Source organism: Pongo pygmaeus, chromosome 2 (assembly GCF_028885625.2).
Source record: "Pongo pygmaeus isolate AG05252 chromosome 2, NHGRI_mPonPyg2-v2.0_pri, whole genome shotgun sequence".
NCBI lineage: Eukaryota > Metazoa > Chordata > Mammalia > Primates > Hominidae > Pongo > Pongo pygmaeus.
The window spans coordinates 56,672,651-56,687,161 of record NC_085930.1 but is presented as its reverse complement, the minus strand read 5'-3'; the positions used below and the strand labels follow the sequence as shown (position 1 = coordinate 56,687,161).

The following is a 14,511-nucleotide window of genomic DNA, read 5'->3' as shown; positions in this document are numbered from 1 at the left end:
AAACTGGATATCCACATGCAGAAGAATAAAGTTGGACCCTTACCTTATACCATACATGAACATTAACTCAAGATGGATGAAAGACCTAAATTTAAGAGATAAACTGTAAAACTCTTAGAAGAAAACATAGGGAAAATTTTTATGAAATATTGGATTTAGCAATAGTTTCTTCGGTATGACATCAATAACATACACAACAAAGCAACTTACAGAATGAGAGAAAATATTTGCTAATCATATCTCTAGAAAAGGATTAATAGTCAGAATATGTAAAGAAACCTACAATTTAATAACAAAACAACCCAATTTTAAAATGGGAAAAGGAATTCGATAGACATTTCTCCAAAGAAGATACTAAAAAACGATGCTCCACAATTTTAGTCATTAGGGTAATGCAAATCAAAATTACAATGGAATACCACTTTATACCTGCTAAGTTTACTATTATCAAAAAATAGAAAATAATATATGTTAATGAGAATGTGGAAAGACTGGAACCCTTGTGCATTGCTGGTGAGAATGTAAAATGGTAGAGCCATCGAAACAGTTTGGTGGTTTCTCAAAACAGTTAAAAAATAGATGTTATATGACTCAGCAATTTCATTCCTAGGTATGTTTTATTTTTAAAAGAATTGAAAACGGTCATTCAAACAATACTTGTATGCCAATATTCATATTATGCATTATTCATAATAGCCAAAATGTAGAAACAACCCAAATGTCCATTAACAGAAGAATGGATAAACAAAATAATGCTAGATATGAATATTACTCAGCTATAAAAAAATGAAGTTTTGATATATGCTACCTGGATAAACCTTGAAAACATTATGCTGAACGAAATAAGGCAGACACAAAAGGACAAATATTATATGATTACACTCATATGGGGTATCTAGAATAGGCAAAATGATAGAGACAGAAAGTAGAATAAAAGTTACCAGGTGTTGGAGGGAAGAGGAAATGGGAGATGTTGCTTAATGTGTACAAAGTTTCTGTTTGGGATTATGACAAAGGTCTGGAAATAGATAGTTACACAATACGGTGAATGTACTTAATGCTACTAAATTGTATACTTTAAAAATGGTTAAAATTGGCAGGGCACAGTGGCTCATGCCTGTAATACCAGGTCTTTGGGAGGCCGAGGTGGGTGGATCACAAGGTCAGGTGATTGAGACCATCCTGGCTAACATGTTGAAACCCCATCTCTACTAAAAATACAAAAAATTAGCTAGGTATTGTGGCACGCACCTGTAGTCCCAGCTACTCGGGAGGCTGAGGCAGGAGAATCACTTGAAACTGGGAGGCAGAAGTTACAGTGAGCCGAGATGGCACCATTGCACTCCAGCCTGGGCAACACAGCAAGACTCCGTCTCAAAAAAAAAAAATGGTTAAAATTATAAATGTTGGGTTATGTATATTTTGCTACAATAAAAAAGTGAAAAAATTAACGTGACAGGGAAGAGTTGTGAAATGGTTTGAATTTGTGTCCCCACCCAAATCTCATGTCAAATTGGAGGAGGGGGCTGGTGGAAGGTGATTGGATCATGGGGGTGGATTTCCCCTGTGCTGTTCTTGTGAAAGTTTAGAAAATTTGCAGCCTGACCATATGGTAGTAAAGAAAAACCCATTTTCTGGACAGAAGTCAAGCTGGCTGCAGAAATTTGCATAAGTGGAGCCAAATATTAATATTGAAGACAATGGAGAAAATGTCTCCAGGGCATTTCAGAGACCTTCACTGTAGCCCCTCCTATCACAGGCCTGAAGGCCTAGGAGCAGAAAATGTTTCATGGGCCAGGCCTAGGGCCTGGCTGCTCTGTGCAGCCTCAGGACATGGCACCCTGTGTCCCAGCTGCTCCAGCTTTAGCTGTGACTGAAAGGGGCCAAGATACAGCTCAGACCATTGCTTCAGAGGGTGCAACCCCCAAGACTTGGCAGCTTCCATGTGGTCTTGGGCCTGGGGGTGCACAGAAGGCAAGAGTTGAGTTTTTGGGAACTGATATGGTTTGGCTCTGTGTCCTCACCCAAATTTCATCTTATAGCTTCCATAATTCTCATGTGTTGTGGGAGGGACCCAGTGGCAGATGATTGAATCATGGGGGCGGGTCTTTCCTGTGCTTTTCTCATGATAGTTAGTGGGTCTCAAGAGACCTGATGGTTTTAAAAATGGGAGTTTCTCTGCACAAGCTCTATCTTTGCCTGCTGCCATCCATGTAAGATGTGACTTGCTCCTCCTTGCCTTCCACCATGATTGTGAGGCCTCCCCAGCCATGAGTAACTGTAAGTCCATTAAACCTCTCTTTCTTCCTTGTCTTGGGTATGTCTTCATTAGCATTGTGAAAATGGACTAATACAGTAAATTGGTAACAGTAGAGTGGGGTGCTGCTGAAAAGATACCTGAAAATATGGAAGCAACTTTGGAACTGGGTAACAGGCAGAGGTTGGAACAGTTTGGAGGGCTCAGAAGAAGACAGGAAAATGTGGGAAAGTTTGGAACTCCCTAGAAACTTGTTGAATGGCTTTGACAAAAATGCTGATAATCACATGGACAATGAAATCCAGGCTGAGGTGGTCTCAGATGGAGATGAGGAACTTGTTGGGAACTGGAGCAAAGGTGACTCTTGTTATGTTTTAGCAAAGCGACTGACAACATTTTACCACTGCCCTAGAGATATGTGGAACTTTGAACTTGAGATAGATGATTTAGGGTATCTGGCAGAAGAAATTTCTAAGCAGCAAAGCATTCAAGAGGTGACTTAGGTGCTGTTAAAGGCATTCAGTTTTATAAGGGAGGCAGAGCATAAAAGTTAAGAAAATTTGCAGCCTGATGGTGCAACAGAAGAGAAAATCCCATTTTCTGAGGAGAAATTCAAGCCTGCTGCAGAAATTTGCATAAGTAACAGGAGCCAAATGTTAATCCCCATGACAGTGGGGCAAATGTCTCCAGGCCACATCAGAGACCTTTGTGGCAGCCCCTCCCATCACAGGCCAGGAGGCCTAGGAGGAAAAAGTGGTTTCATAGACCAGGCCCAGGATCCCTGTGCTGTGTGCAGCCTGGGGATTAGGTGCCCTGTGTCCCAGCTGCTCCAGCTGAGGCTAAAAGGGGCCAATATAGAGCTTGGGCTTTGGCTTCAGAGGGTGTGAGCCCCAAGCCTTGGCAGCTTCCACATGGTGTTGAGCCAGCAGGTACACAGAAGTCAAGAATTTAAGTTTGGAAACCTCCACTTAGATTTCAGAGGAGGTATGGAAATGCCTGGATGCCCAGGCAGAAGTTTGCTGCAGGGGCAGGGAAGTCATGGAGAACCTCTGCTAGGGCAGTGTGGGAGGGAAATGTGAGGTCAGAGCCCCGACGCAGAGTCCCTACTGGGGCACTGCCTAGTAGAGCTGTGAGAAGAGGGCCACTGTCCTCCAGCCCCCAGAATGGTAGATCCACTGACAGCTTGCACCATTCGCCTGGAAAACCACAGACAGTCAATGCCAGCCCATGAAAGCAGCCAAGAGGAAGGCTACATCCTGCAAAGCCACAGGGGCGGAGCTGCCCAAGACCATGAGAACCCACCTCTCACATCAGTGTGACCTGGATGTGAGACATGGAGTCAAAGGAGGTCATTCTGGAGCTTTAAGATTTGACTGCCCTGCTGGATTTCGGACTTGGCATGGGGCCTGTAGTCTCTTTATTTCAGCCAATTTCTCCCATTTAGAATGGCTGTATTTACCCAATGCCTGTACTTTCATTGTATCTAGGGAGTAACTAACTTGCTTTTGATTTTACAGGTTTATAGGTGGAAGGGACTTGCCTTGTCTCAGATGTGACTTTGGACTGTGCAGACTTTTGAGTTAATGCTGAAATGATTTAAGACTTTGGCGGGCTATTGGGAAGGCATGATTTGTTTTGAAATGTGAGGACATGAAATTTGGGAGATGCCAGGGGTGGAATAGTATGGTTTGGCTCTGTGTCCCCACCCAAATCTCATCTTGTAGCTCCCAGAATTCCCATGTGTTGTGGGAGGGACCTGGTGGGAGATGATTGAGTCATGGGGATGGGTCCTTCCTGTGCTGTTCTCGTGATAGTGAATGGGTCTCACAAGATCTGATGGTTTTAAAAATGGGAGTTTCTCTGCACAAGCCCTCCCTCTGCCTGCTGTCATTCATGTAAGATGTGACTTGCTCCGCCTTGACTTCCACCATTATTGTGAGGCCTCCCCAGCCATGTGAAATTGTAAGTCCATTAAACCTCTTTTTCTTCCCAGTCTCATGTATGTCTTTATCAGCAGCTTGAAAATGGACTAATACATGAACCTCCACCTAGATTTCAGAGGATGTATGGAAATGCCTGGGTGTCCAGGCAGAAGTCTGCTGCAGGGGCAGAGGCCTTATGGAGGACCTCCACTAGGGTAGTGTGGAGGGGAAATGTGGAGTTGGAGCCCCCACACAGAGTCCCCACTGTGGCACTGCCTAGTGGAGCTGTGAGAAGCGGGCCACCATCCTTCAGACCCCAGAATGGTAGATCCACCAACAGTTTGCACCATGCACCTGGAAAAGCTGCAGGCACTCAATGCCAGCCTGTGAAAGCAGCCACAGGGGCTATACCCTGCAGACCCACTGGGGTGGAGCTGCCCAAGGACTTGGAAGCACATCCTTGCATCAGCATGCCCTGGATGTGAGACATGAATTCAAAACAGATTATTTTAGAGCTTTAAGATTTAATGACTTCCCTGCTGAGTTTTGGATTTGCATGAGGCCTGTAGCCTCTTTGTTTTTGTCAATTTCTCCCTTTTTTTTTTTGAGATTGTGTCTCCCTCTGTTGCCCAGACAAGAGTGCAGTATCACGATCTCGGCTCACTGCAGACTCTACCTCCTGAGTTCAAGCGATCCTCCTGCCCCAGCCTCCAAGTAGCTGGGATTACAGGCACGCGCCACCACACTTGGCTAATTTTAAAAATATTTTTAGTAGAGACAGGGTTTCACCATGTTGCCCAGGCTGGTCTTGAACTCCTGACCTCAAGTAATCCACCTGCCTTGGGCTCCCAAATTGTTGGGATTTCAGGCGTGAGCCACTGCACCTGGCCGCAATTTCTCCCTTTTGGAATGGGAGCATTTACCCAATGCCTATATCCCCATTGCATCTTGGAAGTAACTAAGTTGTTTTTGATTTTACAGATTCATAGGCAGAAGGGATTTATTTGTCTCAGATGAGACTTTGGACTGTGGATTTTTGAGTTAATGTTGAAATGAATTAAGATTGGGAGACTATTGAGAAGGGATAGCTGTATTTTGCAATGTGAGCAGGACATGAAGTTTGAGAGGGGCCGGGGTGGAATTATATGATTTGGATTTGTGTCCCCACCCAAATCTCATGTTGAATTGGAGGAGGGGCCTGGTGAGAAGTGATTAAATCATGGATCATGGGGGTGGATTTCCCCCTTGCTGTTCTCATGACAGTAAGTGAGTTCTCACAAGATCTGATGGTTTAAAAGTGTATGACACTTCCCCCTGCACTCTCTCTCTCTCCTGCCACTATATGAAGAAAGTGCTTGGTTCCCCTTCACCTTCTGCTATGATTGTAAGTTTCCTGAGGCCCCCTAGTCATCCTTCCTGTTAAGCCTGAGGAACTATCAGTCAATTAAATCTCTTTTCTTCATAAATTACCCAGTTTCAGGTAGCTCTTTATAGCAGTGTGAAAACTGACTAATACAAGTTGAAAGAAAAAGAAGAGCCAGATAAAAGTGAGTGAGGGAAACAGAGCCAGGAAATCTCAGAAGTCCAGCCACCATATATATTTTTTGACACTACTCAGAAACAACAAAGGGGAAAGCTTTGTGAAGTTTTAAAAACTGTCTGGACCAAATCTCCTTTTAAAAGTTCAAGAAAACAAAATTCATATAAAAATGATCAACAAAAAAATACTAAGGTCAACTCTCATGTAAAGTTACTACAACAAAGTGAATAAAGATCATAATAACCTCCAGAAATATATTCTCAAAAAAATTAAAGCTATAATGTCCTAGAAAAGCTAATACACACTGAGTGACATAAAACATCAAAGAACAACATACATCAGAATTAGAGAAACTCAGAAATTGGAACAGAACTCACAGAAGAATTAAACATTTTATTTTATTTTATTTTTTAATTTTTAATTTTTTTTAGAATTAAACATTTTAAAAAGCATTTGAGAAATAAAGATTGACCTATAAGGAACACAAGAACACATAAATATAACTAATAAAAGCTTAAAAGAAAAGAAGGTAAAAAGGAGGGGAATTTATTAAATTAAAAATAAATGAAAGAAATTAAAAAGATTTAAGGGAAAGTGACAAATATTGAAGATAGACAAAAGAGGTTCAACATGCAGATAATAGAAGTCTCTAGAGAAGCAATCTAAAGCAATCCAAAACATTGAACAAATATTTAAGACTTTAATTGAAGAAAATTTTCCTGAAATTAACAACATATATGTATTTGAAACTACTTTTTGAAAGAAATACACACTGTTTACTTTCAAACTAGAATGACCAACAAACATTCTAATAAAATTACTGGATTTGAAAGAAAAAGATAAAGTTATCTGGGCATCTAGGCAAAGTGAGAAGGTGCTGTCTACGAACCAGAAAGAGGGCTCTCAACAGATACTGAATCTGCTGGAGCCTTGATCTTGGACTTCCCAGCCCCCAAAACTATAAGAAATAATGTTACTTGTTTATAAGCCACTTATTTTGTGTTTTTTTTGTTGTTGTTGTTATAGCAACCCAATTGGACCAAGACACCAAGTAGTTTGTATCCAACAAAATTGACCTTCAAGTAAAATGGCATGAACAAACTGTAAGCAACCTGCAAGAACTCAGAGCATATTCTTTCCATAAGCCCTTCCTAAGGAATCTAGTAGAGGACAAGATTTCAGACTACCAAAATGACTAAAGATACATAAACATAAAGAACTAATGGTAAGCATTAAATATATATTTGAGCTTTAATTAGGATTAGAATTGTAGAACTGTAAAACTAAGACTAAATTAGGGTTAAATAGGAAGATTATGGTATAGAATGGCTATAGAAGCTGATAATTTAAATAGAGTATAACTATAAAAGATGGATAGCATATGCAAAAAAATTAACTGTTTTCAAGAATCAAAACTGATGATGGTAGTATTAATATTGTTATTCTGAGATTACTATTATATGTTTAATGCAAACTAAAGCAAATTCGTAAATTGGGATATTCTAATTTCATCTTCCCTTTTGTCCTTGAGAACCAGAATTCTCTACATGAAAGAAAAGAGGTCCTAATATAATATAGACTATGTTAAGTAAAAACTACAGTCCTGAAATTGAATTGGAAATAATATAAACTAATGAAAATATTATGAAGAATAATATTTCTCTAGAATATTAAAAAATGTAGTATTCTTTACTAGCTCTGTCTATTGAAAAGGCCTAGAAACAGTTACCAGCCCAGTAACAATGAATACCCCTAGTGCTCATATTGTTATCTTAAAATTTCAACAAAAGAAACTAGAGCTTCTGGCCAGGCACGGTGGCTCACGCCTGTAATCCCAGCACTTTGGGAGGCCGAGGTGGGCAGATCACAAGGTCAAGAGATCGATACTATCCTGGCCAACATGATGAAACCCTATCTCTACTAAAAATACCAAAATTAGCTGGGTATGGTGGCACGTGCCTGTAATCCCAGCTATTCAGGAGGCTGAGGCAGGAGAATCCCTTGAACCAGGGATGTGGAGGTTGCAGAGAGCTGAGATCGCACCACTGCACTCTAGCCTGGTGACAGAGTGAGACTCCATCTGAAAGAAAGAAAGAAAGAAAGAAAGAGAGAAAGAAAGAAAGAAAGAAAAAGAGGGAGAGAAAAAGAAAGAGAAAGAAAGACAGAAAGAAAGAAAAAAAGAGAAAGAAAGAAAGAAAGAAAGAAAAAGAAAAGAAAGAAAGAAAGAAAACAAAAAAAACTAGAGCTTCTTGGAGAAATGGCTGATTCCAGGTTTGAGACAGCAAATGTACACATGTGCCTGGAACATCTTGTCATATCAGATAGCAAGGAAGCTATGAAAGACTTCTAGGGTCTTTGAAGCTCTTTGCAGACTAGAGTGAGAGAGAGAGAGAAAAAAAAAAAAGACTACTAGAATCTTATCAAAAGGAGGCAGGAGCCATATTGAAGAAGCTCCTACTGGCCAAAGATGGGACAATTTGAGCTCTAATTTAGTAGATGGAAACCTATCAAATATATTTAAATTCATGAATTTATAATGATATTAAAGAAATCTAAGAATGACAGAGAATCAACTCATTATCTTGAAAACTGGGTAAATTTTTTTTTAAAAAGCTGGTATTCATCGTGCCTTTCCTATCTCAGGGTAATCAAATAGTAGATGAGAGGAAGCATCTCCTTATCCACTTACTGAACTAATAAATGAAAACAAAATTATTAGAATATCATAATTTTGCAACCTTCAATTAATTAATAAATCTAGGAATTGAGCATCGACAGCTGCTAACCTCAAAAAGGAGCAAACACCAGACATCATGATCATGTACCTCTTGATGAAAATAACACACAACCATCTATAATCTTACAAAAGACATCCAACTTCAGTCTGAGGAAGACCCTGGATCAGCTGCCAACTTGCTGTCGATACAGAGGACAGAGAAACATGCTGAATTGCCTCATGAATGTGCAACCCCCAGACTCTGGAAAACCTCACAAATCAAGGGCTTAAGTTATTTAACAAATAATTGTAAGGAAAAGACTTAAAAGGCAAATCAAGTTAAAAAAAAAAAAAGTAGGGGGAGGGGTAAGGTGCACCCTTGGAAGATACCAAGAAAAACAAAAGCAACAGAAGTGACTACATGAAAGTCAGGTTAGCGGTTACTTTTGGGAGGAGGGAGAAAGGAGGTTGTCATTGAGGTAGGACACATGGAGAGGCTTCTGGGGTGGCTGGCAGAGTTCTATTTCTTGATCCAGGTGGTGATTACAAGGATGTTCCCTTTATAATAATTCACTAGTCTATATTTTTTTTTGTGGTTTTCTGTATTTATGTTTTATTTTACAATTAAAAAAATTAAAAAAACACTCCTTAACCTGCAGTAAACAGTTTTTTTAAAAAAAAACAAAAATGAAGAGATCAGAAGCTATGAAATATTTCATATTGGGTGCAAACTAAATATAAAGCAAGCCAAAACCAGAAACACCTCCTCCCCCCTGCCCCTCCCCCTCCCCTTCCCTCTCCCCCTCCCCTTTTTTTTTTAATTTAAAGAACTTTGTAGGTATCTTCCAAACCAATGAGAGATTCTTAACACACACAAAGGGAGTAGCACTGGAGGATGTCTGAAAAAAAACTACATAGACAACCTTCCAGCACTAAAACTTTAGCCCTATGGTTCCGCTGACATCTTCATTTTACAGATTAGAAAACTGAGGCCCAGAGGCAGCCAGTGTCTCATGCAAGCTCACAAAGCTAGCATCAGCCCCCGACCTAACGCCTAGGTCTCCCAGTCTGGGACTAAGACACGCACCAAAGACAGTACCAGCCCGCTGACCGCCGCGTGCGAGGAGTAACTGGGGCGGTGCAGGGTAAGTGCAAGGGGGCCCCGGGTCTGGCGCTCGGTTTGGCTGCGGATTCTCCGCTCCCGACTCCGAAGCAGAAGGCGGGTGGGCGTGGCGGGAAGGGCAGCAGGTCCACTCCCCGAGCGCTATGCAAATGTCATGCAAATCAGCGCATGGGGGCTGGAGCCGGTGGTTTGAGTGCTGACCCCGTAGCTCCGCGCCCTCACTCGCTCTCCCCAGCGCGCGTCCGCTCTCCGCTCTCCCACTAGCTCTCTCTCTCGCCGGTTCGCTCACCCCCGCCCCGCCCTGCGCAGTCCCGGACGCGCCTCGCGGGCTCCCCGCGCCGCCCGGTCGGCAGCAGGGCGCTGAGAGAGCTCGGAGCCCGCGCTGTGCGCCTGCGGCCGGGGCGCCCCGCCGAGCGCCGGTACCCCGGCTCCCGGGCCGCCTTCGCCGCGCGGGTGAGTGAGCCCGCCCCACGCTTTTGTCCAGGCGCGGGCCCTGGAAGTCAAGGCTCCGAGGGTGGGAGTTCTGGGTGGGGGCTGGGACCCCCACCGTCTGTGCCCCCCGACTCCCCTGATGGAGAGGGGCCCCGGGGTGCGGCGAGGAGTCGGGGGCGTAAGGAGACGACCCCAGTGACGCCAGGCTGCACGAGTTTTCTTTTGGGGAGATGAAGTGCTTGGGGACAGTGATGGGATTGCCTCTCTAGGAATCATCCGAAGGGGGTGCCTTTGATTTGAGGGGCGGAGGAGAAGCGGACCCTTCTCCCAGCTCCCAGACCCTCGCTAGAGGACTCGGTGACGGCCTCTGGGAAGGGGGTGCCACGTGAAGGTCCTTCCAGCCCAAATGTGATTCCGAGAAGGTAGGGCGGGGAAGGCGGCCCGCGAGTGCCAGACCTGGCCATCCCAGGCGAAGCTGGGGCGCGGGCTTTGCAGACTTGTTCCTACTCCATACTCCTCACTTAAGCTCCTTGCCTCGCTCTGCCTCCTTCGCATTAACTGGGGTCCCATTGTTGAGGGACCTTGTTCGCTGATGATTGCGGTTGGAAAGTTTTGGATAAACTTCTCAGGAGATATGAGCTGTCAATGGTTAAGGTAGACCCCCTCCCTGGAACTTACAGAACTAAAACCCTTCAAGACCCAAAGGACTGAATTTCTAGGAGTGGCATTGCAGATGCGAAGATGGGCTGATGGGGAAATGGTTTCTAGAATTTTTTTTTAGATTGGGGTGTGTGTGTTGGGGTGCGGGGCACTTTCTATTTCATAGCCAGAAGGAGACGACCCAGCTCTACTAGAGTCTAGAGGGAGTAAAATTAGCTGTTGTGATTCAGGGAGCTGGGTGGGTGTAGGGAAACACCTGGGCAGTAGGCGTGATGCCAGACCTCAGGCCGTTGGTTTTTACCATCCCTCCTCTCCCCAAGTGCAAAGACCAGAGTATATGCAATGACCCTCCCACCCCACAGCCTTTGAGAACCTGCCCTGGAGCTGCATCCCCCTTCCGAGAGAGGCTGTGTTCTTCTCTACCTGAATGGAATCCTTTTTGTCAAAATGTGCTTATCAATAAATTCTTTCCAGGTGGTGGGCTTAGGAGGACCATTTGGGGAACCCCACCTACACTTCAAAGAATCAGGAATCAACAATGCAAGTCTCTGGGAGAAGTGTAGGTGCATCTGGTGACTTTATTAGGTTCCTACAAGGCATTTTGGGTTCTAATAGAACTATCTGTTTTCTTTTCTCTCAAATTGTTGACCTCCTTCTCTCTTCTGTGATTCTCTTAGTCTCTTCCCCGCCTGCACACTGTGGGACTGTGGAGGATGATGCTGCTGGCACCACAGTGCTCTAGGGCAGCATGGAATTTTCCTTCCTGCCCAGAGTGAGGTTTCCCCTTTTTCTCCCACTCTCAGTGGGCCAGGAGCCTTGGGTCTGGGAGGAACCTGAGCAGTTGGTCCTGGGTCCAGAGTGGTTGGACTCTGGATGCTGGATTGGGTAGTGGGTACTCTGGGGACATGCACAAGAGCTTTTTTGCCAAGATGTACAGGTCTGTCCCATTGTTCACTGCTGATACAAGGGATGCTAGACCTCATTTGCAGGGAAGCATGAGCTTGGAGAACCACCCCACAGTGGGGAAGCATTTATGCTGGTTTTATCTCCCATGTTCAGTTTCTTTTGTGTAATAACTGGCTAGCTGAGGAGGAGGGTAGCTGCAGCCTTGTAGATGTTTCCTTGTCTGATTTTTATTTTTATTTTTTATTTTGAGACAGGGTCTGGCTCCATTGCCCAGGCTGGAGTACAGTGGCATGATCTCGGCTCACTGCAGCCTTGACCTACCAGGCTCAGGGAATCCTCCACCTCAGCCTCCTGAGTAGCAGGGACTACAGGTGTATGCCACCACACCTGGCTAGTTTTTTGGATTTTTCGTAGAGACAGGGTCCCGCCATGTTGTCCAGACTAGTCTAACGGGCTCAAGTGATCGCCCACCTCTGCCTCCCAAAGTGCTGGGTTACAGGCATGAGCCACTGCATCCAGCCGGAGTAGTTGCTGTTTGTGTGAGGTTTGCTCACCCCTTCATCAGGGGCTGCTTCCCCAGGGGCCAGATCTTAGAGAACATATACAAAGCAGACTAGGCCTTGGAACATTCCTAGTCTAACTAGTAAGGCCAGGTGGCCCCACCTGCTGCCTGAACATGGTAGACAGACAGCTACAGTCACTGCAGAGTAGGGGCTCCTGGCTGGCAGGTGGTGGGGGGGAATCTGCTGAGAAGGCTTGTCAGAGAAGGAGGTGACCCAGATGGTGCAGAGGGCAGAGGCCTTTGAGTTCCAAGGATGGGGAAAGGATCTGGGTCTCTGGCTAGGGAGATCTTTGCTGGCCTCAGAGGCATAGATTGTGAATGCACTGGGGTCACCGTGTACTCAGTGTCTTTGAGAATGACCCCTTGCTTTTATCCTCAAAATATAAGATGAGCCTAGAGTTTGAAACACAACTAGTTGGCTTGTCTGTCTTTTAGGAAGTTCATAAGGTGGGGTGGGGGTTTCAGAATGCAGCCTTGCTTGGGGATATGAGTACAGTGTCTCATGAGTATGGGGGGTCTTATTTAGTATCTTTCTGGGAACAATACTTCTTGGGAGTCTGGAAATATAAGCCTACTTGGAAGCCCAGCTGCACCTCTCACAGCTGAAACCAACCCACACAGGCTGGGAGACTGTTCATTCTTAAAAGCTTCCTGTCCTGTCTTTTCAGCAAATGTAGTAAAATTTAGAAACAGCACTTAAAAAGTATCCTTTCCCAACAAAAGACAATGTCCTCGCTCAACTTGGCCAACAGAGGGTGCATGCAGAGGATATGAGGCAAGGCCATTTGCATGGAAAATGTCCATGTGGATGCTCGGGCCTGAGCGGGGTCTATTGGGTGGCCTGAGTACTCAGAATCAAGGAACCATCCATCAGTGAGCCAGAGTGGGACAGAGCGATGTCACTGTGATGAGCTCCCGTGCCATGTGACTTCTATCTCTTCCCTGTGCTCCCCCAGCCTCCTGCCTTACAAGCGGGCAGACGTGGCTGTGCAGAGCAGCAGTGCCCGTACAAGCCACGCCCCTCTCCCACCTGCGCCATTCTGCAGATGGATTCTCTTTATTCTTTCTTGAGTTTTGACTGCACACTTTTCCATTCGTTTGATGCCAACAGGTTGAGCAAATGCATTCCCCTCACAAACTCAAGGTGGGTGGACCTCCGTATTTGCACTGCAGGCCAGCAGGTGCATCCCTCCTCCTTGTTGCATGCACCTGGTGTGTGAGGGCTGCAGCCCCCATGAAATTTACTATGACAGCCAGCCGAGTTGGCTGGGGCAGGAGGAGAGCCAGCAAAAGTTGCTGCCTCATGGGCTGGAAGGTAAGGCTGTGTTTCCAGATGCTCCCACCACCTTCTTTTCCCTGCCCTCCTGCTCACTGTACTTCAGTGTCTGAGGGTGAATGGGCACCCCACTAGGGAGCAGTGGAAATTTTTGTGTAGATCTGGCTTCTCAGATTTCCCACGTTGTCCCCATCCCCCCTCTGTTGGTACTTCCTTGCCCGCCTTCCACCCTCCGCTCGTCTCCTTCCCTGGGTCTTCAGTGCAGAGCCCTCTGGAGTCAGAAAGCCCCTTTGGAGACAAAAGGGATGAGGAGAGGATTTCCTTTTCTTTCAGACCTGCTTCTTGATTTTTTTCCCCTGGCTCTGGGCGCTCAGATCTGATGCTAATTTGTTAATCCAGGACCTTATGGGTTATTTCTCATAATTTTGGGGGAACCGAACACCTGCAACTTGGGGCTTTTATAGTTGAGGATGCTGTTTACCTTTCTTGTTTTCAGAGATGAGGATTTCTGATGTATAGTAGGTCTCATTCAGGTTTCTGGCAGGAGGAGGCAACCAGGCAGAATGTGATCTTTGGTGTTAAACTTGGGTTCACTTCCATCCCGTTCACTTACTGGCTGGGTGTTCTTGGGTGTGGGTTTTAACCTCTGTGAGCTGACTTGAGGTTTGTCATCTGACAGTGAGGGCGGTTATAAAAATTAAATGAATATAGGAATATAAATAGGCACAAAACAAAGAATAGCTTTTATTATATATACCGGGCAGTGTTCTCCAGGTCTATAGAATGACTTGTAAATCAACCAGCAGACACTAATGATGTCTACTTTGTATCAAGCTCTGTAGAGGATTATAGAACAAAGGTAATGTGGGCCAGGCACGGTGGCTCACACCTGTAATCCCAGCACTTTGGGAGGCCAAGGCAGGCGGATCACAAGGTGAGGAGATTGAGACCATCCTGGCTAACACGGTGAAACCCCGTCTCTACTAAAAATACAAAAAATTAGCCGGGCGTGGTGGCGGGCGTCTGTAGTCCCAGCTACTCGGGAGGCTGAGGCAGGAGAATGGCGTGAACCCAGGAGGCAGAGCTTGCAGTGAGCCAAGATGGTGCCACTGCACTC

General features: G+C 44.9%; 1 protein-coding gene across 4 annotated transcripts in view; it reads left to right on the top strand.

Moving 5' to 3' along the window:
• Positions 1–9,778: 9,778 nt before the first annotated feature.
• The window catches only part of MYLK (myosin light chain kinase), a 280,357-nt gene continuing 275,624 nt past the window's right edge, over positions 9,779–14,511 (top strand). For 2 of the 4 annotated variants that reach the window (XM_063661677.1, XM_063661676.1), the window contains exon 1: positions 9,805–10,011. The gene's annotated coding sequence lies outside the window, so the exon portion shown is untranslated. Of the gene's footprint in view, positions 10,012–11,191; positions 11,210–14,511 lie in introns of those variants that run through there. The other 2 variants (XM_063661671.1, XM_063661673.1) reach the window with 2 other exon arrangements.